Source organism: Amblyomma maculatum, chromosome 6 (genome assembly GCF_055883805.1).
Source record: "Amblyomma maculatum isolate TAMU_Amacu chromosome 6, ASM5588380v1, whole genome shotgun sequence".
Taxonomy (NCBI): domain Eukaryota; kingdom Metazoa; phylum Arthropoda; class Arachnida; order Ixodida; family Ixodidae; genus Amblyomma; species Amblyomma maculatum.
In genome coordinates this window covers 168,818,342-168,843,842 of record NC_139349.1, presented here as the reverse complement: position 1 = coordinate 168,843,842, position 25,501 = coordinate 168,818,342, and the positions used below count along the sequence as shown (strand labels likewise).

Below are 25,501 nucleotides of genomic sequence, written 5' to 3'. Positions count from 1 at the left end.
AAGGACTTTCAACTCAACTCATTGCTGCTGAAAAAACTATATCGCGCGCCCCTCCTCGAACACAACCAGCGTTCCGTTGAATCCATGAAATTTTACCGGCATTCCATAATTCATTTACAGGAAAGGAAAGGCAGCATCTGTAGCTCGCGGAATCTCACTGACGCATCTCGCGGAAACAGCAAGGCTCAGGCTTCAGCATTTCTATCTTGGAGATTCTGGAGAAAAAAGAGACAAAAAGTGCGTAGGGTGGAAGGCTTCGGACGAAGACAAAGTTAGGAGGCTAATCTCCTTAATCTCTTTCAAGCATTTGTTGTAAGTCGTATTGCTTACACTGCTCCATATTTGCTTCTCACGCTCATAGATAAGCACCGCCTGGATTGCCTTATTCGCTGCGGCGCCAAACAGCTCTTGGTCTTCTCCATCCCAACCACAAGCTCCTCACCTTTGGTGTTCCCAACGCGGTTGACGAGCTCATTGAGGCGGCCCTTCTAGCCCAGCGCCAACGCCTCTCACTAACTTCCGCAGGCCGCTCTATCCTTGAAACAACTTCGCGTCGCTCCCCTCCATCCGTCATCCTCGGTGGTCGATCTCCCAGCTGCCATCAGGGCCAACATCAAGACTCTTCCTCTCCCCCGCAACATGCATCCAACTCATCATCAAGATCGCAGAGAAGTTCGGGCCGTGTCACTCAAGAAGCAATATGCTGGCCGACTTGACGTACTTTACACTTTACCATCCTACTCAGACTTTTGAAACACCGGTTGCCACAGATGAGAACATGACTCTTCATGCCTCCTGCTCCGTACGCACTTCGCATCTCACTACAGTGGAGGAAGTAGCTATTGCACTCGCGCTCTCCTCTTCTAAAGCTGAAGTAGTCATGAGTGGCTCACAGTGCGCCATTCTTAATTTTACTCGTGGCCGTATTTCAGTCAAAGTGTTTCGCGTACTCATATCATATCCTCCTAAACACTTGACCCTCCTGATATGGCGTCAAGAGTAATAAGGGAGCACACGAGCTAGCTCGAGGGCTCACTTTCCGAACAGCTTATCATCCCGCCACAAACATGCCCGCCTTGATGAGGAAGGACACCATAATCAATTCAAACTGTCGTCTTTCTCTCTAAGCAATGCTGCCCAGCAATGCTTCAACTCTTTCCAGGTCCGTACCTAGAGTTTACTGACAGAGGCCATCACAAGGCGCCAACTCCAGATGTACACTTTTACCAATCCCAAAAGATTGCATGATATATTCCCTGAACGATATATACCGATCTGTAAACACTGCAATATCACAGCAGACCTCCTTCATATGGTCGGGACTTCTCCGCAACACACGCCCACACCCACACTACATATCTGGGATGCTCGTCTACGCAGCTCTACCCTGGACGGCCAACGAGCGCTCATCGGTCTCGCTCTAAAGGCTGCCAGATTCCAAGGAGCCTTGACCGACCCCTAGATCTGTGCCTTCGGCCCCTTGACTGTTTTAATAAATGTTTACCAACCAAACATTATGACAGTCAAGAGCTATTATTGGAGTGTTTCCTGAAATAATAATTATGAAAAATTAAAAAAGTAATCTGTAACTGTACACACTTGTCTTCCTCGAAATATTAGCCTCAATCTATCGAAAAGTTGAAGCAGCTGATGAGCTGCGCTCTAATTTCCCATTAGAAGGTAACGTAATCATTGTAATTTTGTTTGATGGAGACCAAACGAGAGTGGTCGTGTACTAGCCTGCGAGTTATCTGATTTGCTGACCGTGCTGGTGAGTTGAGTTGGTGGTGCGCTGCACCGGAAAGGTTGTGGCGCCTGGTTCAATTCCCGGACCAGGACGAATTTTCTTTAACTACGAAGTTTTTGAGAAAGTTGTATAGCTTTCCTTTGTAGCCGTATGGCTGTCTTAGGTGAATGTCAATCAGTAATGATGCCCTCATTATCTTTTCTGTCTGGATCGCAGTCAGTTGTTGGGACCCACTTTTCTGTTTCCAATTCTTCAGATCCTAATGTTCTCTGGGGACCAGATAGGGCAAGGATTTTTGTTGCGGAAGCAAGGCTACAGTAGTCGTGGAGCCATTTCGCGTGGTACAGCGTGGGTCAAGCTGTGCATGCGCAAGGAACCACGTGACGTCAGAGGCAGGAGCTGGTGTGTCGGAGCGGCCGTCGCGACCGCGCTCGGCAGCGCGTAGAAGTGACGTCATAACCACAGCCAGCGCCTGCTGCGCCTCACTCTCTCCGTTGATTGTGCGGAGAAGTGGTATGTGTGGTTTATATATAGCTAGGAGTTCGCGTTCAGAATCGACCAATTATGAAGAAGGAGAGACCGGCTGCTGCTCAGAGCGTAGCCTAAGCTATCCTAAGCCCAGTCCAACAGCTGTCGCTTTGGCAACTCAACCAGGTTTAATCGGAGCTAAACCACTGCCAATATTTTTGCTATGACAAGCTGCAGTTTCTGCCAGTGTCAACCTGCCGATTAGAAGTCCAAACACTTGCGATTCTAACTGATCGTTTTGGCCAAGGCTGCAATAGTAGGCATTCGGTTCGTCGACGGAAACAACTCTGCAGTGCAAATCCTTACCGATCGCTTCTGACGTCTGAATCTGCTCGAGGATCACCAACTGGATACTCCCGTCTCTGAATCTAGTGCGCAGCTCAGAGGATGTGGTCTCATTTCAGGATCTTTATGATCGCTTCACTTTCCATACCAATGATTTCGATTAGTTTGAGTCTGCGTACTGCAACTCAGTTGTCCTTCATCGTGCCTTGATGAAGGCCCTTGCACGCGAGCTTGGTATCTTCTACCTTCAAAGTTGAAAGGATAGACGCCTCGGTTTCATTCGGCACCAAATACAACAGGCCGAAGCAGGCATGCAGAGCGGGTCATCAATTTTCTTCGAATCCAAGTGGAGGTTTGGGTAGAAGGACAGCTTATCATTCGCGCAGGCCTCTCTCATCGTCCAAAAAAAAGGCGTAGTTTTTCACTGCATACACATATTCCAGTCAGCGATTGCATTGCAAGACATGTCCCTATATACTTGTCGCTATCCGCTATGAGCTGACTGTAGCTATTCAATTTTAGACTGCACAGTCAAACGTTCCCCGGCCTAAAAACGACGAGAATGCGACTTACTGGGCCCTGTTTTCGGTGCTGCAAGCCGACTCATATTGCCAAAGTATGCTATTCTGCAAATAACTTGATATACAGTCGCTCTTCGCGGAACCATTAACAGTGCTTGGCGACTTTGTTTTGCCAATGGAGCCTAACAGCTCCGCTTACGAGACAAGAAGAAAGCTAAGAACGGTACAGTCAAAGTGAGGCACACTCCAGTAGCCATGACTCTACTTTCACGTCTGCGACTAATACCACCAATGGTTTCTTGTTGATGTCTCTGCCGACAGAATCTGAGTAAGCTGGATGTGGCAGCTCTAAGATCCTGCTATCCTTCTGTCTTGACAAGGGAAGCCAGCGCTTTTTTGTTCGTAGTGATGTGCCGCTTTATTTGGAGCTTCCAGTTCTAAGGATCGAGAAACAACATATTTTCCCCTGGCCGCTCACCCTATTCGACCACCCTCAGCTGTAAAAGCCACCTTGATCCCCAAGAGCCGCCATATGGGTCGAACAATTGCTGTTGCTGGAACTCCCGGAGATATGCTCGATGACAGCTCCTTTTCTAAACACCTGCATCGTTGCTTGATGACAACCCCAAAAATTGCCGCGGCGGATGCCTCTCTGGGAAGCATTGTCATGAAGAATGAGGTTAGCTTTCTGTGCGATGTCAACTTCTACGGGACGGTAGTCATTCAAAGCTTCCCTAACCTCACTCTCAACCTTACTTCCAGCGAAATCCTCTTTTGATGGATGGCATTGGCATTGGGGATGCCCCTAAACTAACAATGTATAACGTCGTATGCCGTTAGGGCGCCGTTTAAAGACGGCGTTCCGAAATTGGACAAGCATGAAGTACCCATCATTCAGGCTCCTGGCATTGACCCGGGGTACGATAACTATGGTCTGGCGGAGGTGCGGCTGCTCACAGAGCGGTTCCGTTTTATCAGCCAACTCCGAACGTGGTCGAGTATGATGGTACCACAAAAGCCTGATGTGATGACGGCAACACAGAACGGGTCAAGGATGACAACTTCCTCTGAAATACACATGTTATGTGCCGCATCACGGCGTCGTGCGTTTAAAAAGTTGTGGAAATTGCATTACCGATGAGGCGCCTCATTTCCCCAAGACCAATACACAGATCGGAAGGCCTGTTGAGCTTCCCGCTCTGCCTCACGTTTGCCTTCCTCGTAATGTTTCGGCCTCGCAAGGGTATACTGGATCGCTTCTGTGATGCGTATCGTCGCTGACGCAAGTACAAGGGCCTTTAGTGCAGCAGCCTATTTCCGCTACAAACTCGTCATGTGGGATGCACCTCTGGATCAGCAAGGGGCGCTACCACGTCTTTAACTTATGGCATGCCTGGTGGCTGCCCGAGTTTATGCTTACTTAGCGCGAGTTCCGTGCCTTACTGCAGCAAGGCCATTCTACAGGTTCGTTCCCAAGATTTTCCTTCAATTGTACTCGCTAGACCGGAGTGCTGGCAACCACTTGTCAGGAATAGAGTAAGACAAATTCAGCAGGTGACAGAAAGTCACCTTTCGGCTCACTGTCGCACAAAGACAAACAGTCGGAACTCAATACGCGTGGGATCACCGACGAGGCGATGGTCGCCTTGGACGTTTGGAGACTTGGCCGTTGTGGTTTAGTTTGGGATCACCTCACTGGCCTCAGCGGGGCACGACCGTAGTTTCCCTCCATGTCCCTGCAGCCGGGACGGACCTCCTCTGCCATGATCACTTCTACACCGGAGTCGTGGCCGACTACAGTCGCCGCTGTCGTTTGCTGCGCGTGACGGCATGGCTCTCCGGTTTCATACGCTAAAGGGTAGTTAGAAAAAACTCGCCAAGTAATTTCTTATCAGGGAAAATTTCGAAAACAAAGCATTACTGGATTCGTCAAGTGCTACACGCGGCCTTCGGTTCGGAAGTAGAGGCTCTGGCGGCCGCATGTAATGTAATGCAGCCATGCCGAATTTTAATCTCGACTAGGCTGGAATACTTTTTGTAAATAACCATCTAGAAATATCAAGCCCCCTACAATCATACCCGAAAACCTCGACCTGGTGAGGCTTCTCAGTCACGTCGCGCATGACAGAATTCGGCACTCAGACTTAGAAGCGATTCAAACAGAAATTCTGGAGCGGTTCTGGGTTCCCAGAGGATGGCAGTCAATGAATAGCGCTCTGGGTACGTGCCTTCTTTGCTACCAGTGGCGAGAAACTCCAGAGCCAGCCATTGCGGCCTCCCTTCCTCGCGACCGTGTAGCCGAAGCGCAGCCAATTGAAATAGTAGGCGTTTACGTATATAAAACCGCATGTATCATCATCCATAAAAATACTACAATCTTCTAGAACTTACATTACAGTGTTTTCATGACACGTCACACAAGTCATAGTTTACGCAAAACGTAACTGCCTCCGAGTTTCTCATGACATTTCGACGCATCATTTCTCGACGTGGAATCCCCGCCATCATCTGCTCCAACAACGCCCTCTCATCACAGCGCCCGTGTATCCCGACGCTCTTTTGCGAGACTTCTACACTGAGCATGACACTGTGAGGAGGTTCAAAGTTAAGTGGGCAACCTTGCGGGGTTGATGGCGGAAGCAGATCATCGGGCTGACCAAGGACAGTGGAAGCATACTCTTGGACACCGGGGTAATTTCCGAGAAGCTGAAGGCAGTGTTGTGCGAGGTAAAAACAAACATCAACAGCCGGCCAATGGCGTACCATATTGGGGAGCCGGACCAGTCGACGTCCCTTACTCTGGCTTATTTCTTAGCGTGCTGCATAGGTCTCGCTGCAGTTGAGTGCATTGGAATCATCAAGAAGAGCAGATCTTCAAAGACGCCCTCATATTGTGCTCAACCGTCTATGATCTAGCTAAAACAAATATTTGCTACTCTTACGCTCCGTCCACCAAGCAGCCTCCTGTGCTCCAACTCTGCCTCACATCAGTAATGCGTCCTCATTCACGATGACCTCATCCCACCATTTTGCTCAAGATTGTCCGCGTCGCTTCACATTGGTAATGCGTCTTCGTGTACGATGACCGCATGTCCGCCATTGTTTGGAAGATAGGCCGCGTCATCGACATGTCACCGGGCAGTGACGGCATAGTCCGATCCGGCCCTCTGTGGTTTTCTAACGGGCAGGGTATTAGGCGTCCTGTTCAGCGGCTGTACTTCCTGGAGGTGGGCCCATAACCAACAGACTTGGGTGGGGGATGGTGTTGAAAATAAAGACAACGCGTCGCTGTCTTCCACAATAGCGCGTGCGCCCAGTGGCTTGGGCAGATGCTTCCTTAAGTCGATTAGGCAAAACAGCTGATTACATTCTTTGGTACCTCCACAGTGAGTGTAACCGACCAAGGATCTGTAAGAGGATCCGCTGACGGCAGCTTTAGACGGATTTAATAAAACCCACTGCATATGCACCTAGTTTTCGCAAATGCATATGTTATAGTAATCTGCACCATTATTTGTATGCGGGACCCGCACGCTTGGAAGCAAAGGCATAAAACTTCTTGTAATTGCAGCATCGGTACATTAGTTCACATGGATTTCTTTTTTCCAAAGAAGGCATTCAAATGTGCTTGTAGGTAAAGTGGCGAGTACAAGGACTAAGGGCTTGCAGCAAAGGATTGAGGAATACTATTGGCCGACGCAGCTCATGAAGAGAACGAGGAGCAATAAATTTTTATTGTCCAACAGATAAAGGTGAGTAGCTCTCACATGCCCGGGTCTCGTCCCGAGAGGTGTTCAGTGTATTCTCCCACCTCGGATGCTGGCCGGGATTTCATGCTCTTCGGAGGCCTCCATGGTCAATCGGACTATTCCTTGCTGGTACCCGGGGTCCTAGTTGCACAGCAGCCTCTTAGGTTTTTCCTATCGATATTTACAGCCTCTCTCTGGGGAGGAGCGTTCGAGAGAGCATGTGGACGAGGTACACGTTTGAGCTGCATTGATAAAATTGATCTGATTCCCAGAATTGTGTTTGGAAAAGTAAAGGGGTTTACATGAAAAGGAAGCCGCTATTCGTTTCTGAATTTCTTCTTTAAACCCTGAGCGGCGCCGTAAGAAAAGGGAGACAAAGAGGATAAAGAAAGCAAAAAGAAGAATCGTTGCAGTAGTGACGGGCTACGGAGTAATTTCGACATCGTAGTCTCTTTAACCTACACTGACATAAGATATTATACGGACGCCTTTCCGTCTTGCCTCCATCGTAACAAGCCAATGTGTCTTCGGTTCGAAGCCAGGCACTCCGACTCAGCAGTCGACTATCAAAACCGCAGAGCCACAGCAGCGGCCCTATTTGAGCGGCATCTATTTTTTCGGGGGGTTTTATGATGGCGACTTTTGCTTCACATAAAGTAAGATTTCGAGTTCTGGTTTTAAGTTATTTTTGTATCAAGTAGTAAAGTTAACTTCTCTAAAGTTTTGCGCTAAAATGCTCTCATGTCAAATTATGTCTGCCAGCGACTTGAGCAGCACTTACACCAAAGGTGTGGCTGGACGATTGAAACATGAAGCCTAGAAATAAGGCAGTGGGTCAGAAAGCTAGTTATTACGAGCAAGCTAATTTATATTATTTGCTGCTCACTCAAACAATAAATTGAATGTGCAGTTTCGAAAATGATAAAGAGATATGTGAAGTCTTTCCCTTACATTATTCTAGATGGTGTCTTGGTTGCGTAGACAATGATCTTTGTTTTTCAGCCATCGTGTCTTATTACACAAAAAATTCACAATGTCAAATATTTATCGCTTCTGCTGTGTAGAATGAAAGGACTTGGTTGTGCTGACTGGAAATGCAGAGTACATAGAAGTAAAAGCAGGCAATGGCTTGGTTTGTTGATAATGCAAGTCACAGAGAAACCTTTGGCTGCTTGCTTTCAGCAATCATGTAGGATCTCTCATGGTGTGACCAAATTATTTTGTTTGCCACACTGCAGTGCTGGCTTGAAAGAAGCACCAGACGCTGTGCGTAAAATTCAATGCCTTTTCAAAGCACTGCGATTACAAAGCACAACAAACGCAACAAATGAATCACTTGTAAACAGTCCAAGCTACCATAGGCACGTTCACACGGCTTCGGCCAGAGAAACTTGGCATATCAGCCAATCGACTTGGTCATATTGATAATCATATCTCCTTTAAGGTATGTCTTCAAGTAGGAATAAACACATGCTAAACTTATTTCACTGAGAACACCTCTTGATACATCACACTGGACCTTCATGGAACCTGATGTCAATTGCAAAGGAAATTAGTGGTGATTTTCTTGCTTGAGCAATCCTAGAGGCATACCTATCACGCGTAGATCACACAATCATTTTTAGCGAGAGCTACATTCGGCTACCAGTCAAGCGACTCGCCGTGGAAGAGCTCTGAAATGTGTGGAATGCGCCGCGGAGGGGAGGAGGTGATGCGGGAGGGGGGGGGGTGGCATCAGTGCTTAGCGGCAGGGCGTACCGTCACGCGGATGCCATGTGCTAACTTGCGCATAACTGCGCATTCGCTACTGTGTGTATAAATGGAGGCGGGATGCGGCGATCGCTGCACAGTTTCGCATCAATTCCGCATCATCGGTACCGCCGCTCCTCAGCGGCGGTACCGATGATGATGATAAGTCTTTATTTACTCCCAAAGAGGGGAAACCAGCCGAACGACTGGTTGCACTGCTTAGAGAAGATCAGCAGGGATCCTTTGGGACTCTGCGGCCTCCAATGCGCGCAAAATGAGCTGGCGCTGTTGGGCGAGCTCGGTGGTACGCAGGAGGGACTCTCACGTATCCACTGTATCTGTATTGTCTGCGTTGTGTCGTGCACGTGTTCGCACCATGTGAATGAATGTGGCCGGTTTTGAGCAGTGTTTGCGTGTAGGTACAATAAGATTTGGGAAACTTTTGCTATATAGCCATGGGTTTGGAAAAGTTCCTGTTTGTATTTGGGCCAATGGACGGCCTCGCGCCGGGATAGTTCCCGGTGTGCAGGGGGGGTAGAGACACCGTTCGAGCCGATAATGCTGAAGGATGTCCGTGTATGTAACAAGGCGTAAATGAGTGCCTTGGGGAGTGTCAGAGGAAGCGGCAGGTTGAGGAGTGTGCTCCGTCCGGTAGCTGAGTTCTCGGGCTAGAGCATGCGCCTGTGCGTTCCCGCTGAGCGCCTCATGGGCTTGGGTCCATATGAGAAGACGAGGTGTAGACGGTAAGGGGAGAGATCGGAGGATAGTCCGCGCTTGTCGGGATATACGACCTGCATCGGAGTTACGAATTGCCTGTTGGGAATCGCTAACGACTACTTTGGTGGAGGGGTCGGTTAGAGCTAACGCGACGGCAACCTCTTCCGCGGTGGTAACAGTTGCGGCGTTGAGGACGCTGCAGACGTTGTGCCAGTTTCCGTGCGGTACCAATGCAACCGCAACCATAGCGGGGCGAAGATGGTGGTGGGAGGCATCTGTGTATGTAACGTCGAGGCGACCATTAAAACGTTTGTGGAGTTGCCGGGCTTGGTCGCCTTTGCGCTCTGTATGATGCTCTGGATGCATACGTTTGGGAAGCGGAGGTATACGAAGACTGAGTCTCTGCTCAGGCGTAAGGTCCGTATACGTAGAAGTCGCCCTCAGGGGTGTGATTCCTTCCTGGCTCATTACGGCACGGCCCGCATGTATCAGCGAGAGGCGTTCATATTGGGAAGTTAGAGTCGCTTCAATCTGCTCGTCAACTGTGTTGGAGATCTCGGGGGTCATCAGTTTGGTAGTGGAAGTGGGCATGGGTAGACCCAATGCTGTCTTGTATGCCTTGCGTAGTGATGCATCCAGTCGCTCCCAATCTGTTCGATTGAGGCGAAGGTAAGGGGCAACGTAGGTAATGCGTGTACAAACGAATGCTTGTACGAGGCGCAAAATGTTGAATTCGCGCATGCCCTTATGCTTGTTGGCGACTCTCTTGAACAGGTGGCTGATCTGGATTACAGATTAATTATTCGCTGAAAAGTAGTGGCGCTCCTCCATTATCTTGTAGATGAAGGCCCAGGATACGGATTCGGTTGGTACGGGGTATGGAGCTGCCCTGTACTTGCAGATTGAAGGATGCCGGAGGTGATCTGGGGTGTGTACCCTAAGTTGGGACAATAATGTATTCAGACTTGGTGGCCGAGCAGGATAGGCCGACTGTGGCCAGGTAGGTACCAACGCGATCGATGGCTGTCTGCAGAGTCTATTCTACCTGGCCTTCACTGCCGTGTGTAATCCACAGAGTGAGGTCGTCAACGTGTAGGTTGTGGTGCAAGTGGGGGATATCTGCCAAAAGATTGGGTAGTCCAAGCAGCGCAATATTGAACAGGAGTGGGGAAAGCCTTGAGGTGTACCCCAGGTTCCAGGACAGATGATGGAAGGATCTCCTGAGCCGGTGTCAAGTTGCACTGTGCGGTTCGTGAGAACGTCGCGTATATATGCATACGTTCGTTGTCCCACCCTTAGGGTCTGGAGCTTCTGCAGAATGGCTTCGTGCCGGACATTGTCAAAGGCCTTCGCGACATGTAGACCAACTATGAGTTTGGTGTCCAAAGTGCTGTGTGTCAGCACCTGACGCTTGAGCAAAAGCATGATGTCTGGGGCCGCAAGGTGTGGTCGAAACCCAAACATCGTATCTGGAAGTAGGGGATGTTCTTCTAGGTAACGAAGAAGACGGGTCTGAATTACATGCTCCAATAGTTTTCCCACGGAGGACGTGAGAGAAATATGGCGGAGGTTCGAGAGAGTAGGTTGTTTTCCCGGCTTGGGGCTGAGCACGAGGTTGGCGCATTTGCACTCTTGCGGGATGGCTCCCCGCTTTCAGCATTTTTGCAGAAAGTCTGTGCGCGCATGAATCGAGGCGTCGTCGATGTTCCGTATCATACGGTTAGATATCTGGTCTGGCCCTTCAGCTGAGTTTTTCTTGAGACGATTGAGCTCAGCTCCTACCTCCGCTAAAGTAATAGGAGCATCTAAACGGACGTTTTACTTCCCCTGATAAGGAGGGAGAGATTTCACCGGTCCTGGGTGGATGTAGGTGTCTACTAGCTCCTCTTTGAAGGCGTTTGAGGTGCCGGGAAATTGGTGGAAGATACGCTGGAGCTACTGGCGAGCTTGGAACTTGCTCCCTTCAGGGTCGCGGGGGTTACGGAGTAGTTTCCAGGTGCTTCTGGTGTTAGGAGCCTTATCCATCTGGTCACATATATTGTGCCAGTTTTGGCGTGTAAGCTCTACGGCATAGTTTTCGATGTTTGTATGGACTCGGGCGAGCCGTCGTCGAAGATTCCGATCCCACTTGCGAGTTTGCATCAGGACCTCCAGCTTGCACTGGCAGTCCCACAGTTGGGCATAATATCTGCCGCAGTTTGGTACGGAGTCTTCCACAGCTACTTCAGCAATGACATCTGCAACTTGTTTGAGGATGTCGGCTGACCAAGCGGTGATGTCTGTGATAGGCTGGGAAGAGCCTTGCTCTTTTCGCTTGGCGCGAAAGCTGTCCCAGTTGACCACTTTAGCTGGTCGCGTACGTTGTCGAGTAGGCTCCTGAATGACAATCTCCAGAACGTTGTGGTCGCTTCCGAATGTTTCCCGAATGCTTCCTGAGTATTGCACCAGGTAGTTGCAATCCCCGGTCCCGTAGGGTGGTCGCTTCCGAATGTTTCCCGATTGCTTCCTGAGTATTGCACCAGGTAGTTGCAATCCCCGGTCCCGTAGGCGAAACCCGGGGATGTGTCCCGCGAGACGCCCGTTCCTCTCCGAGTGGGTTGGGTGATATCCGTTAAGGGGTTCAGATTGAATGTGTGCCAATCGTCCCAAAGCAGTCGGCCTTTAAGCGTGTCGCAGTGGTAGCCGAGCGTTAAAATCACCAAGAATAATTAGAGGTTGCCCTCGCGCTAGCTGCTGTACTCGGAGGAAAAGTGGCCCGAAGACGGCCTTTCTGTAATCGGGGTGGGCTATAAACGTTGAGCTTGAAAAGGCATTGTTTGGTCGCACGAGAGGGTCGGGAGAGAATTTAGAGAAGGATGTGGTCTCGGAAAGTGGAGTCTAGCTCATGTAAGATAACCGTAAGGTTTCATCTAACAAGAGTAGCTACCTTGGAGTTTGCTCTTCCCGATGTGTATGTACGATATCCAGCCAAATTCGCGTGTTTCCCTGCTTCTTGGAGGGCAAAGTTTTCTGGGGGGTCACTCGCGGTAAGGAACTGCTGAAGGATCGCGCTCTTGTTCGTGAACCTCCTGCAGTTGCATTGCCAGATGGTAGTGAGCCGCCGTGATTAGGCTGGGAGAAGTTCGGAGTAGAGATCGTTGCGTGACTTGGCATCTGAACCGGGAGCGGGGTCATGCCTTCACGTTTGCAGAGGGACTCGATTGCCTTACCAAGAGATTCTAGCTGTAGAACAAACTGAGAGCTGAGGGTGCGAAAGGATTTCTCAATATGTTCTTCCAGCGATTGGATACGGCCTTAAAAGAAGACGCCCTGTGTTTCGAGGCGCGCTATATGTGCGTGTATATCTGCCGTTTGCGTATCGCTCGCGGCAAGAGCCTTACATTTGTGGGCAGTGCCAGCTGGTGGAGAAGGAGCGTCTAGGCGTTTCTCGATAGTTTCGACTCTATGCACCAGTTGTGTTACGACGGCAGTGAGTTGTGTTACGACAGCAGCTGCTGCTGCCGCCGCTGCCGCCGCTGCTGCTGCTGCTGCTGCTCGTATCGAGTAGTTGTCACCTTCAGTTGGCCATCCTCTTCCGTTGATTGCCACTAAATTCTTCCATAGGCTCTATCTCAGCGGTTATGCTCCGTCTATTACGCTCGGCAGTCTGGCATCACCTTTCGGAATGTTCTAGCCTCTGTACTTTTGGCAAGAGATTCCTCTCTGTTCGGGCGTCTCCGCTGCTCCCTTTTACGCTCATTCTCTGTCTGTTGTGCTATGCGCCACTTTTTATGCTCTGCCAGCGGATGCGTTTCGATGGAGCCGTAAACGAGAGGCATCCATGTGCTGTGCGATGTCAGTGCCCGGTAAAGATCCCCAGGTCGTCAAACTTACTCTGCAGCCCTCCACTACGGCTCCCTTTTCTCTCTTTAAACTTTCTCTCCCACCTTCCTTTCTTAAACAGCGCGGGTCTGGTGTCCAGACAACAAGTGCGACAGATACTGCGCTTTACCTTTCCTCTGAACAAATTTGTTGTTATTATTGGTATTATTAATTTTTTTTTATTACACTGCATCTTGGCGTCTCCTCTTGCCAAGCCGTTCTTTCCTTCGGGCGTCTCTGCTGCTCTGCATGTTGGCGTCTCGGCAGCGGCGCCTGCTCTGCAGTTGGCGCGGTGCACCAGCTGCGGAGCTCGGACGTCACTTGGCTCCTCGTGCATGCCCAGAACTGTGCTATGCTATTTATGTTGCCGTCCAAAAATATTAGATACAAACATCAAAAACAGCATCATTTACACAGATTCGTGAAGTGTAATCACTGCAATAAACTCCAAAAATGATGTTGAACCACTGATAGGAAGCATTATACACAACATAGTAAATATTACAAGACGAAAACATAAAATTCTGCTGGGTACCCAGTCATGTTGGGATAAGGGGTAATGAACTAGCAAACGTATGCGCTGCACGGGCAAAAAATGTGCAAATAAAACAAATTAACGTGCCACACAGAGATTGTGCGAAGTTAATACGCTGCAAGCTGAGAGCTAAGTGGCAGGGAACTTGGGAAAATGAGCTAAATAACAAGCTTCATAATGTAAAGCCCATATTGGAAGAATGAAAAACATGCCAGCATCAGAAACGATTCATCGAGGTAATTTTATGCCGTTTACGCGTAGGTCACACGCACATCACCCATAATTTCCTGCTAAGGAAAATACACATTTGTGTGTGAAATGTGCGGTGACGAGCTCACAGATAGTCATATTTTACTTTCATTCTCACAACTCGAAGAACACAGAAAAAAATATTTTACTGTATTTGATAACGAACACACCCCATTTCATCCTGCATAGCTTTTAGGAGAACAAGCACTCGTCGATTTTTCTGTAGTTTGCGCATTTCTAAAGAAAGCCAATGTTTTATATCAAATTTAAGTATCACAACCTTAGACATCTGATAGATCATCTAACCTTGTGTCTGGCGCATGATAGCCGCCGTTGCTTATGCGCCATAAAACCCCTTATAACTAACATGCGCAGAACTGCACCCGTTGGAGGTACGCGAAACGGCGAAACTGTGGCCGATGCAGCTCTCAGTCCAAAAGTCCGCCCATATTGTAAATTTGTGAAGCAAGGGTCAGCGCTTCCTGAATGGAGTCGATCCCCACAGATATTCCAAATATTGGTGGGCGAAGTAGAGCTAGAGCATTTATAGTCGATAGAGCCCATCAAATAAAAATCCGCTCTACGGTTTGATCGGCGCGGAACTTCCGCAAACAGGCGTCCGAGCTTAGCGGTGATGTTATCACCTGGCAGGATTATAAGAAAATCGGCATCCGAGCTTAGTGTTGACGACTTCGCCTAATAATAATGATTGATTTACAGGAAATAAAAGGCGCAGTAACTGTCACACTTGTTCTGTGGGCACCTGAACGGCGCAGTAAGAAAAGGGAGTAGGGTGGGAGTGAAAGCGGAAAGAGAGAAAGGGGTGCCGTAGCGGAGGGCTCCGGAGTAATTTCGACCACCTGGGGATCTTCATGCACTGACATCGCACAGCACATGGATGCCACTGCGTTTCGCCCGCATCGAAACGCCGCCGCCGGCAATCTGGATGGAGCCCGGGTACTCCGGCACAGTAGTCGGGCGTCTTACTACTGCACCATCGTGGTTAGGCAAGGCGTTTTCGCCTGGCTGGTAATAGCAGAACCATTTTGAAAAATAAAACTTTATATTATAGAGTGAAAAAGCATTGTATGTATGCATGTTAAGCGCTATCGCTTCGTACCCTTAACGGTGGAGCTTGTGTGTCCATATTTTTTAGTGGTCCACTGATATGTCTCCGAAGTCTAGATATTGTTGGGCTTTTCTTTTTGTGATCCTCCTGTGATCCCGTATCCACCTACAGATTGCAATAAACTTTTACATAACTACTCGTAGTATATTTTGCTAGCATGCGTTATTTAGATTGCAAATAACGATAATGCGGGCAGAGTGGAGCGGAATACTCCGTATGGAGGTGGCTGCTCTTAGGATGACACAAGGAAACAAGCTTGTACATAGATTGGAAATCTGTGCGGTGGTTCTAGGAGCCTTTTCAAAGCTGGCATTTTGTTACTGCAGGTTGAACCTTTGTCTTTGTTTGGCTGTATAGCTCTGGGATGTATTTTTAGCTTTTTATGTATATGTAACATATATAGAGCCGGAACAACCAGTAAAAGATGCGCGCCATCTGGACGCATATTGCGTGTGTATAATGTATCATGGAACACAAGATGCTGGTGGAAGGATCGGGGTTGTTGCGCAGCTGGCCAATAATTTGTTGCGGGGCAGGATCACGACGCTGTTCGGAACCGATATTGATAAATACCGAGATGGACAAAACGTAATCGTCAGCAGTATGGTTGGGCTAATCGGGACGATCTACGAGATTGCGGGACAAGCAGTCAGCGTCTTGGTGCAAGTGGCCGGACGTGCATACCACAGTAAATGCGTACTCTTGTATTCGCAAGGCCCATCGACCTAAGCGGCCAGTGGGGTCCTTAAGCGAAGACAGCCGACTCAAAGCATAATGGTCTGTCACAGCGCAGAAGGAGCGCCCAAACAAAATAGGGCGGCATTTTGTCAGATTGTTCCAACTACCGCACGATTGCGCTTATTTCGCATGCTAGCAAGGTGATGTTAGAAATCCTGCAAGGTAGGCTGCAGCAGTATGTGGATCGGGAGCTTCCGGACGTGCAAGCTGGGTTTCGCAAGGGCAGAGGAACTAGAGACCAAATTGCCAACCTTCGCTGGGTCATGGAAAAAGCAAGAGAGTTCCAGAAACCCATTTACTTCTGCTTTATTGATTATGCGAAAGCGTTTGACTGCGTAGATCACAGCAGATTGTGGCAAGCTCTCCAAGAGATGGGAGTTCCAATTCACCTCATCTGTCTCCTCAGGAACCTTTATGAAGGGCAAGAGGCCACAGTCAGAACTGGGCATGGTCTTACTGATTGGTTTCCGATTGAGAAAGGGGTGAGGCAAGGCTGCATACTGTCGCCCTGCCTATTTAACCTATATGCAGAGTGCATCATGAGGAAGGCCGGTCTGGACGAGTCATCAGCTGGAGTGAAGATTGCTGGAAAACGTATCAACAACCTTAGATATGCGGATGATACCACTTTAATGGCAGAAAGTGAAGTGGAACTCAAGAGACTACTGATGCGCGTACAAGAAGAGAGTGAGAAGTTTGGGCTTAAACTGAACATTAAAAAGACGAAGATCATGGCGTCTTGCCCTATCAAGTCCTGGAGCATCAATGGACAAGAAGTGGAAGCTGTGACAGATTTTCTGTTCTTGGGCGCCAAGATTACCTCGGAAGGAGACTGCAGCCATGAAATTAGGAGACGCCTGCTTCTGGGAAAGAGAGCAATGGTTAGCCTTGACCGCCTAGTAAAGAGCAGAGACATTAGTCTGCCAACCAAGATCCGTATAACCCGTGCTATGGTCTTTCCAGTTGCGATGTATGGATGCGAGAGTTGGACTGTGAAAAAGGCTGACCGCCAAAGAATTGACGCGTTTGAATTGTGGTGCTGGCGAAGACTCTTAAGAGTTCCTTGGACTGCCAGAAGATCAAATCAGTCGATATTGTCGACCATAAACCCTGACTGCTCATTTTAGGGTCAAATTCTAAAGTTAAAGCTCAGCTACTTTGGTCATCTGATGAGAAGAGAGGAGTCGCTGGAGAAAGATTTGATGTTGGGAAAGGTTGAGGGTCGCCGGAGAAGGGGTAGGCAGCGAACGGGATGGTTAGATGGCATTCTCGAGGCATTGCAGATGAAGCTATGTGATGTTAAGAAGATAGTGAGAGACCGGAAAGCGTGGCGTGACATGGTCCATAGGGTCACGAAGAGTCGGTCACGACTGAACGCCTGAACTGAACTGAAACGAGGGCAAGGCATTCTCGCTCTGTAATTGAATAATTACGCTCAGAGGATGAAAGCAGGCGGCTGGCATAAGCAATGAAGCCATGCTGGTACTGGGCAAGGATGGCATCAATACCATGGCCGCTAGCTTCGGTGCGTAGTTCTGTAGGAGCAAAAGGATCGGAGTGCGCCAGAACAGGTGGAGTAGTGCGGGCAGAAATTAGCGTTGTGAAGGCATAGGCTTAGTCACAGCCCCTTGTGAAAGGTACGCTTTTCTGCAGAAGAGAGATAAGCTGACGAGCGATGTCTGAGAAGTTCGAAATGAAGCGGCGGAAGTAGGAGCAAATGCCAAGGAAGCTTCGAACGTCACTTGAGCTACGCTGGGTATAGGAACTCGCGCACGGCTCGAAATTTGTCAGGGTCAGGCTGGACACACCTCGCATCAACCAAATGAACCAGGACCTTGATTTGGCGCCGACCGAAGCTGAATTTCTTGGCATTCAGTTGAAGACCGGCGCGGCGAAAAACGGCCAGGACAGTACAAAGTCTATCCAGGTGGGTTTCGAACGTGGGGGAGAAAATGACAACGTTATTTATGCAAAACAAACATGTTGTTCATTTGAAGTCATGAAGAAGCGAGTAAATCATGCGCTCGAATATCGCAGGAGTTTTAGAGACCAAATGGCATCACCTTGAATTGATAGAGTCCATCACAGGTGACAAATGCGGGTTTCTCGCGATCCCGTTCCTCGACAGCAATTTGCCAGTAGCCTGAACGCATGTCAATGAAAGAAAAATAGCTGCCACCATGCAAGCTACCAAGCACGTTGTCGATTTGCGGGAGAGGATAAACATCTTTCTTTGTTATTTGATTAAGGTGGGTATAGTCGACACAAAATCTCCAACTTTTCTTTTTGACTTTTTGACTAATACGATAGGGGACGCCCAGGGACTGCAGGAAGGCTCAATAATGTTTCGCGCCAGCATCTTGTCAACATGCTGTATAACATGTATAACATGTTCTTTCTGTATAATATGCCGCTCAATGAGGGAGACACGATAAGACCTTCTGTGGATGGGGCTGGCGTCACCCATATTGATGCGATGGGTCACAACGGATTTTTGGCCCAATGGTCGGAAAAAGTTGGAGCGAGCACTTGCTTGGTCACCTGGCAGATCCTCGTCTATTATGCCTGAAAAGAGGTTAGAATGGGTAGTAGCTGATAGATGCTGCTCCAATGGATGCTGAGGCGTTAGGGTGGCAACTTTGCAGTCTGCTAAAGGAAACAGATCAGCAAGTTCGATGCCATGGGGTAAAGCTTGGGTCGAGCGGCCGAAGTTAAGGACGGCAAGTTAGGTGTGTTTAGCAGTCACAGCCACGACGGTATGAGGGAGTATGACGTTGCGACGGAGAACAACATGGGTAATTGGCCAGGAGACGCACGTGCCATCAGGAGCTGTGAGAAACGGTGCGAAATATTAGATTTAGGGCCCTTATGCGCAAAGCCATCAAGGAGGCCTGGGATAATCCTTTGCTGATCGTTGGTGACTTCAACGCCAGACATCAAGAATGGGGCCACGCTATACAGGACATCAAAGGTAGTCAGCTATGGGAGGGTACGCACGAGCTCACCCTCCATACGGATCGCGATCATCCAACGAGGACGGGTAGCAGCGTATGCGCGAACACATCATCCCAGACCTGACATTTTCAAAAAACGTACAGGGTTTAGACTGGCAAAATTCTGAGAAAAGTTTTGCCAGTGACCATTTCATTGTCGTTTCGGTCCTCAAAGAGGCCGTCAATTAAGACGCATAGGGCGCGCCAACCGGCCGTTACGGAATGGGATCAGGGCAACCGCGCAATTATAACGGATTGAGAACATTGAGGAATGGACGGAGGCACTCAAACGCCACTTTGGGGAGGCAACAAGGACGCTGGTAGGAGAAGATGCTCCTGGTATAGTATATAGCCGACTGATCCACATGTGGGACGCTAAACAAAGCATGGAACGCAGGCACAAAAAGCAAAAGTGGAACAATAATCTTTGAAGACGAATCGCGAGGCTTAACAAGGAAATTGAAAGCTACGCGATCAAATTGTGCGAAGAAAACTGGTTCAGCAGATGCGACGAATGGAGAGAGGCATGAATCTCTCCAACAAGTGGGGGCATGCTCCGGTATCTGCTGGACCCAACAAATTCAAAACCTCAATCGGGGATAACATTGAAGGAGACGGCGCGGCCCTTATGAATAAGTTTGTAACACGTACGTTGCAGACAACCATTGTTTCCCCTTCCCGAGCTACGGTGGCACGCCCAACGAGCAAAACCCACAACACAGGCTCGACTCCCAGACTGGTCCAAAATTTAGGAAACATAACACAGCGACATCTATACTCGAGCAAGTCTACCAGTCACGGTCCGAACAATTGGTTTCTAACCTTCGCTCCACAGAAACCAAACTTCAGCTTTCCGAGGTGGTATCAGACGTGGACACCCACCTCCTCCACCTCTGGGAAGCGCGGCATTGCCTTGTCCGCCGGTGGCGCCGACAAAAGTGTAACCGTAAGCGTAAGGCTCGAATTTCTGAGCTCCCCCAGCAGGTGGTCGAGTATGCGACCCAGCACGCAGACGCCAACTGGGTGGATCGTTGCAACACGGCGGCGCGGAAGATGTTCAACAAGAACACCTGGCGGCTCTTCTGTGCTCTTATCGACCCAACGCAGACACACACAGAAACTCAGAAAAATCTACAACGTGCCATACACAGCTTTCAGGGCAACACAACTTAGCTAGCGCACAAGTTGCGGGACCAATACTTGTGCACTACCCAGGACCCCCACGGACTAGCTCACTTTTTATGCAGGTTCGGAGAACGCTGAGCTGGATCAGCCATTCCTGCTCCGCGATCTTCGGGCGGCCCTGCGAAAATAAAACGGAGCGTAGCCCCTGGTCGGGAGAAAATTACAGTCAAATTATTAGCTCTTACCCGGCCAGGCCAACCAGTTTTTATAGGATTACATCAATTCAATTTGGATCGGGGACGCGCCACTCCCCATCGATTAGAAGACTGATCTGATCATATTCATTACAAAAGCTGGCAAGGCCATCAACATGGACAACCTTCACCCCATCTCTCTAACCACGAGTGCGGGCGAACAAATGGAGACGATGGTGCGTGACAGGTTGTCCGAGTTCTCGGAAAATCAACACATCTTCGCAGACTCCATGTTCAGATTTCGCCCGTACAGGTCCGCACAGGACGTTCTGCTACAACTTAATCGGGACGTTCTTTACCCGGTCGAATGCCCCCACAACAACAGGGTCATACTCGCCTTAGACTTGAAAGGAGCCTTCGACAAAGTTCCGCAAGAGGTGATACTCACTCATCTTTCACAAACCGGCTGCGCACGCAACGCGTTCAGATACATTCGGCAATGTTTGACAGATCGCTAATCCTACATTAAAATCCAGGACACCGAGCTTGGCCCGTTATAACTTGGAACCAGAGGAACACCACAGGGTGCAGTGCTGTCTCCTCTCTAACTCAATCTGGCAAAAGATGTCCCTGCCGGCCCTGTTGGGTGCTGTCACTGATGTGCAGCATGCGCTGTATGCCGATGACATCACCCTGTGGGCCACACAAGGTTCCCTTGGAGAATTTAAGGCCAACCTGCAGCAAGCGGCAACCATGGTTGACCACATTATGCTCGCCGCTGCGGCCTTCAATGCTCCCCTCAAGAATTTGAATTTGTACACATACGCCCCTCACTAAAGTGTACGGCCGAAATTGAGCTCTCTTTAGAGACAGGACCAATTCTTCAACGCACCGAAATCCGGGTACCGCGGATCTTCATTCATCAACATAGACGGTCGGACACTACCTTGGAGAAACTCCGTAAGGTGGAGGACAGGTGGACCGCATGGTCCGCAGGGTTTCCAACAAACGTGGGGTGTTGCGGAGCAAATGCGCCTTGCGGCTGGCGCATGCATTCGTGACTATCGAATCCTGCATGCGACTCCGTACTTCGATGCTTGAAAGCGGTACAAAAGCGCTTCTAGAAAATGCGGTGTTGCCTTAGAAACGTGCCGTAGAACGTTATACTGCGGTGTATATCGGTAATTATGAGCATGTTACTTACAGAAGTCGCAGTTACATAGCGAAGTACGTTTCCGCTACATTTCTTCTGCGCTCTGCGCACATGCAAAGCCATCTTGCGGCAAACACAGAAGAACCCCTCCTCGCAATGTGCGGCGCTGCCCCGACACGTGGCGCGCCACTCGCCCCTGACGTTTCGCCGTGTACCCCCACGGGTTGTAGAATCAAGCGTCTTTCCTTTCTTTAGGTGCAATAACGCTATCGCGTTCCACTCTTGAAGGCGAAGCTTACGCGTCCTCCAAATTTTCTTTTCCTTCTTCCTACAACCACAACAACAACAACGCGTGGAGGCGACTACAAATTAATATGTTCATGAATCAGGTCTGGGCGTTTCGCGCGCTACCAGTCCTTAGGGATTGATTTATAGGAAAGGAAAGGCGCGCTAAAAGTCTCACTTGTTTTTTTGTGGACGCCTCAACCGCACCGTAAGGGAAAGGAGGAAGGTGGGAGTGAAAAGGGGACAGAGAGAAAGAGGAGCCATAGTGGACGGCTACAGAGTAATTTCGACCATATGGGGATCTTTAACATGCGTTGACATCGCACAGCACACGGACGCCTCTTCGTTTCGCCTCCATCGAAAAGCAAGTGCCGAGGTAGGGTTCAAACCCGGGCACTCCGGCACAGGAGTCAGGCGTCTTACCACTGAACCACCCGGTGGGGCAGGAAATAAAAGTTGTGCAACCAACCAACCAACCATGCATATACGAAGCTGACCCCGCCGGGCGTCCGATCCAGGCGTCCGTACGTTGGATTTCATTTGCCGCTTCCTCGAATGCCGCACCACACAGAAAGTAGAAGCAGACCCATATGTCGAAGAAGCGTTAGTATAGCAGGCATCCGCGGTATTTGAAATTTATTTACAGATTAGAAAAGACGCAGTATCTGTCACAATTCATCGCGGACACATGTACCACGCTGTAAACGAAAGGAGGAAGGTGGGAGTGAGAGAAGAGAGGGATATAGTGGTGCCTAGTGGAGGGCTACGATCCACCGGGCTAGAATCGCTTTAGCCATTATAGCTCGCCATTGGACCACTATAATGGCCTTCGCCATTACACTGCTCCAAAGTACCCTCTAGATTTTTCACTGCCGATCGCGTTCGTTTCTAACTGGCTGGTGAAAACGAAGTCCTTCGCCACCCTATTTTCAGCAATAAAATATATAAAGTTGGCATGGTGATTAAGCAGTTTCGAACATATTTTGCGAATTTATTTAGAGCAAATGCACTATTTCACGATGTATAACTACGCCTTCGGGATGCAAGCATTGCTAGGGCATGTAAAATGATAAATAGTGATGATAGCAATTATTAACAAATTAATAAAACAATACTCCCTGGTAATTAGGGGAAAATAATAAAAACTAAAAATAATAAGAAAAAAAATGGTTGTGGTTTAGCTGCGTTTAAGCTTAGTGTTAAGCGATAACTCCAGTCGTAACCAGCGGTGTGCCTGCAATATTCGAGACTGACGTCAGCGATGATCTCGCCACGCAACTTCTCACGCGTTTAATACTATTACCTCAGTTGATATTTGACATTTACCAAAGATGGAAACGTACCGAAAGTGCCTGTGACAGGCATTGTGTAACATAGAGGTAATGAGACCCTTACATCTATGTACACTTGTGTGCTCAGCGCACCTAGCCGATGCGGGAAACTAACTGACCTCACAGATTACCATCGTAGAATTAAATCGCAGAGGCTGCATTTTAGCTATCGGTTCCGCATGCATCGCTTCGGTTCGTGCAGGTCTAGGGGTTTGCCAAGTGACAAGTGCATGTAGCTTCTGCCTTAATATTGCCCTACCACTTGGAGTCATGGTGGTGTCTACGTACGTATATCTTTATTGAGATCTTTATGTGATCGGACTCCCAAAGGGAAGCGCGTTTCTGTCCCAGTCGTAATGGTCTGAGGACGAACAGCTCCGAATTGGCTGGCGAGCACAGTAGGCCTGTGCCGTCAAGGTGCTGCTCGATAGCAGTAACAGCCTCTTGGAGCTGCTGCTCAATCGTGGCGTCGGTGCCGCCTGCCGCCCACATGGTAATGTCGTCGGCGTTGATCATATGCCGTACGCCGGTCCCCTCTACTGCCCTCTCTACCCCGATCATGACGAGGTTGAAGAGCAACGGCGAGATAACCGAACGTTGCGGGGTACCCGTGCTGCCGAGCTTATGTTCGGGGAGCGTGAGGTCTCCGGCGTGCAGTAACGACATGCGGTTCGTCAAGACGTCTTGGAGGTAATTGTAGCTCGCTACCCCCATGTTGAGTCTTGATACTTTTGCTAATATGGCTGAGTGTTTGACTTTGTCGAATGCGCTTTGTAAATCAAGCCTCAGAATTACTTTGTTCTCTTGTGTCTTGTCGATTATTTGTTGTTTGAGTCGTAGCATGACGTCTTGTGTGCTGAGTCTACGCCGAAAGCCGATCATCGTATCTGGATATAAGCCTTCTGTTTTCAGGTACTTCTGCCACCGGTTGGCAACCACGTGCTCCAGCACCTTGTCCGCGCCGGAAGTGAGCGAGATGGGACGCAATTTGCTGATGTCCGATGGCTTGCACGGTTTCGGGATCAGGATTGTTCTTGTCGTTTTCCATTGTCGGTGGAGCTTGCCCGAACGCCAGCATTCGTTATAGTAGCGGGCAGGGTCTCAACCAACGCATAGTCGAGGTTGCGTAGCATCTTGTTGGTAATAAGATCGGCGACTGCTGCTGAGCAGCTGTTGAGCTCGTGCAGCGCTACCTGTACATCTAACATCGTAATTTCTCGGACGAGCCATGCGTTGGATAGCCCCACGTATGGCGGGTGGGTTTACGTTCGTGTGTGTGGCAGATACTTGGCTTCCAGGTTCTTGATAAAGATACAGATCTGCCCATAATAAGGTTTCGTTACAAGACATCACAGGACTTCAAAAGTAAGTATGAAATGTATGTGGTCAAATGTACGTTTACGCACTAAATATGAGAATGAGATTCGGTTTTTCGAAGGAATTGTTTCACTAGCCCCGTCCTTGTGGAATACAAAATGGCGGCGCCGTTCATTGCGCTAGCTCTTGCGAGCCGGCAACAAACCCGGACATCATATCTACCGAGAAGCGTTGCTATGCCGGACAAACAGTTCAGACCGCACTTTCGACTCACAAAGGAAACTGTGCGATGGCTACGCGGTACCTCAGTGAAGAACGTGGTGGAGTGCGCGTACATCTGTTGCGATGGAGCGGAAGGTGCTGTGCGCATTGCGGTTTTTCGCGACGAGGAGCTTTCAGTAGTCCGTTGACAGCGAGACAGCAATCAGACTGACGCAGCCTTCCTTGAGTGCCTGCTTTTGACGCGTCAGGGAAGCCTTTGTCCGCGTCGGTGCTGAGAAGAGGTGGGTCTACTTCTCAAGGATACCGGAAACATAATGCAGTGAATGGAGGCTTGCTCCATCAAGGCAGCATCCCCAGCGTCTTGGGGGGCGTGGAGAGCACCCTGTGACGTGCGCACAACACAACACGGATTGCTCGCTATTGCTGCGCCGAATGAACACCGGAAGGCGGACTTCCAGTGTCGCAAAGGCTTTTATTTCATAAACACCATGGCGGTAAGCTGTGTCGTCTTTGTACGCGTTGGTGCCTGTATAACGAACATCTCAGAAACGCACAGGTATGCGACTCTCACATGCGGATTCATGCCATCGATGCGCGACAGCCGGGCACCGCGCATGACGCCTTCGTGTGAACGTATTCCTGGCTGCAGAGGAGATTTGCGGCAGGGCACATCATTGAAGACGCACGTTTTTTGCGGTAAGCGGACGAAATAATGTGCCGCATGATTGATATAAATACTGACCTGCACTTCGCGCATCATTCCCGCAACTATGAAGCCCTCAAAGCCATACACAGACAGCAGTTGGTGTGGTAGCCTCAATCTCACCGCTACCTAAGAACATGCATCCACAACACGATCAGGATAGACGCCAGCACAGAGCCAAGTACTTGGTAACAAAACTGAGCAGAATGCCACCCGAGACGGTTGCCTACACAGACACCGCTTTTGACGATGACGGGGACTCCGTCTCGGTGGTAGTCGACGCGTTCGGAATAGAGCAAGGCAAGCTATATACAAGCGGAATAGACGCCACGGCAGCGGAGGAAGCTGCGATCGCCCTAGTATGCGTTAG

At 49.4% G+C, this 25,501-nt stretch overlaps 1 pseudogene; it reads right to left on the bottom strand.

Annotated features, from left to right (window-relative positions):
• The window catches only part of LOC146187378 (uncharacterized), a 289,128-nt pseudogene extending 265,396 nt beyond the window's left edge, over positions 1–23,732 (bottom strand).
• Positions 23,733–25,501: the final 1,769 nt, after the last annotated feature.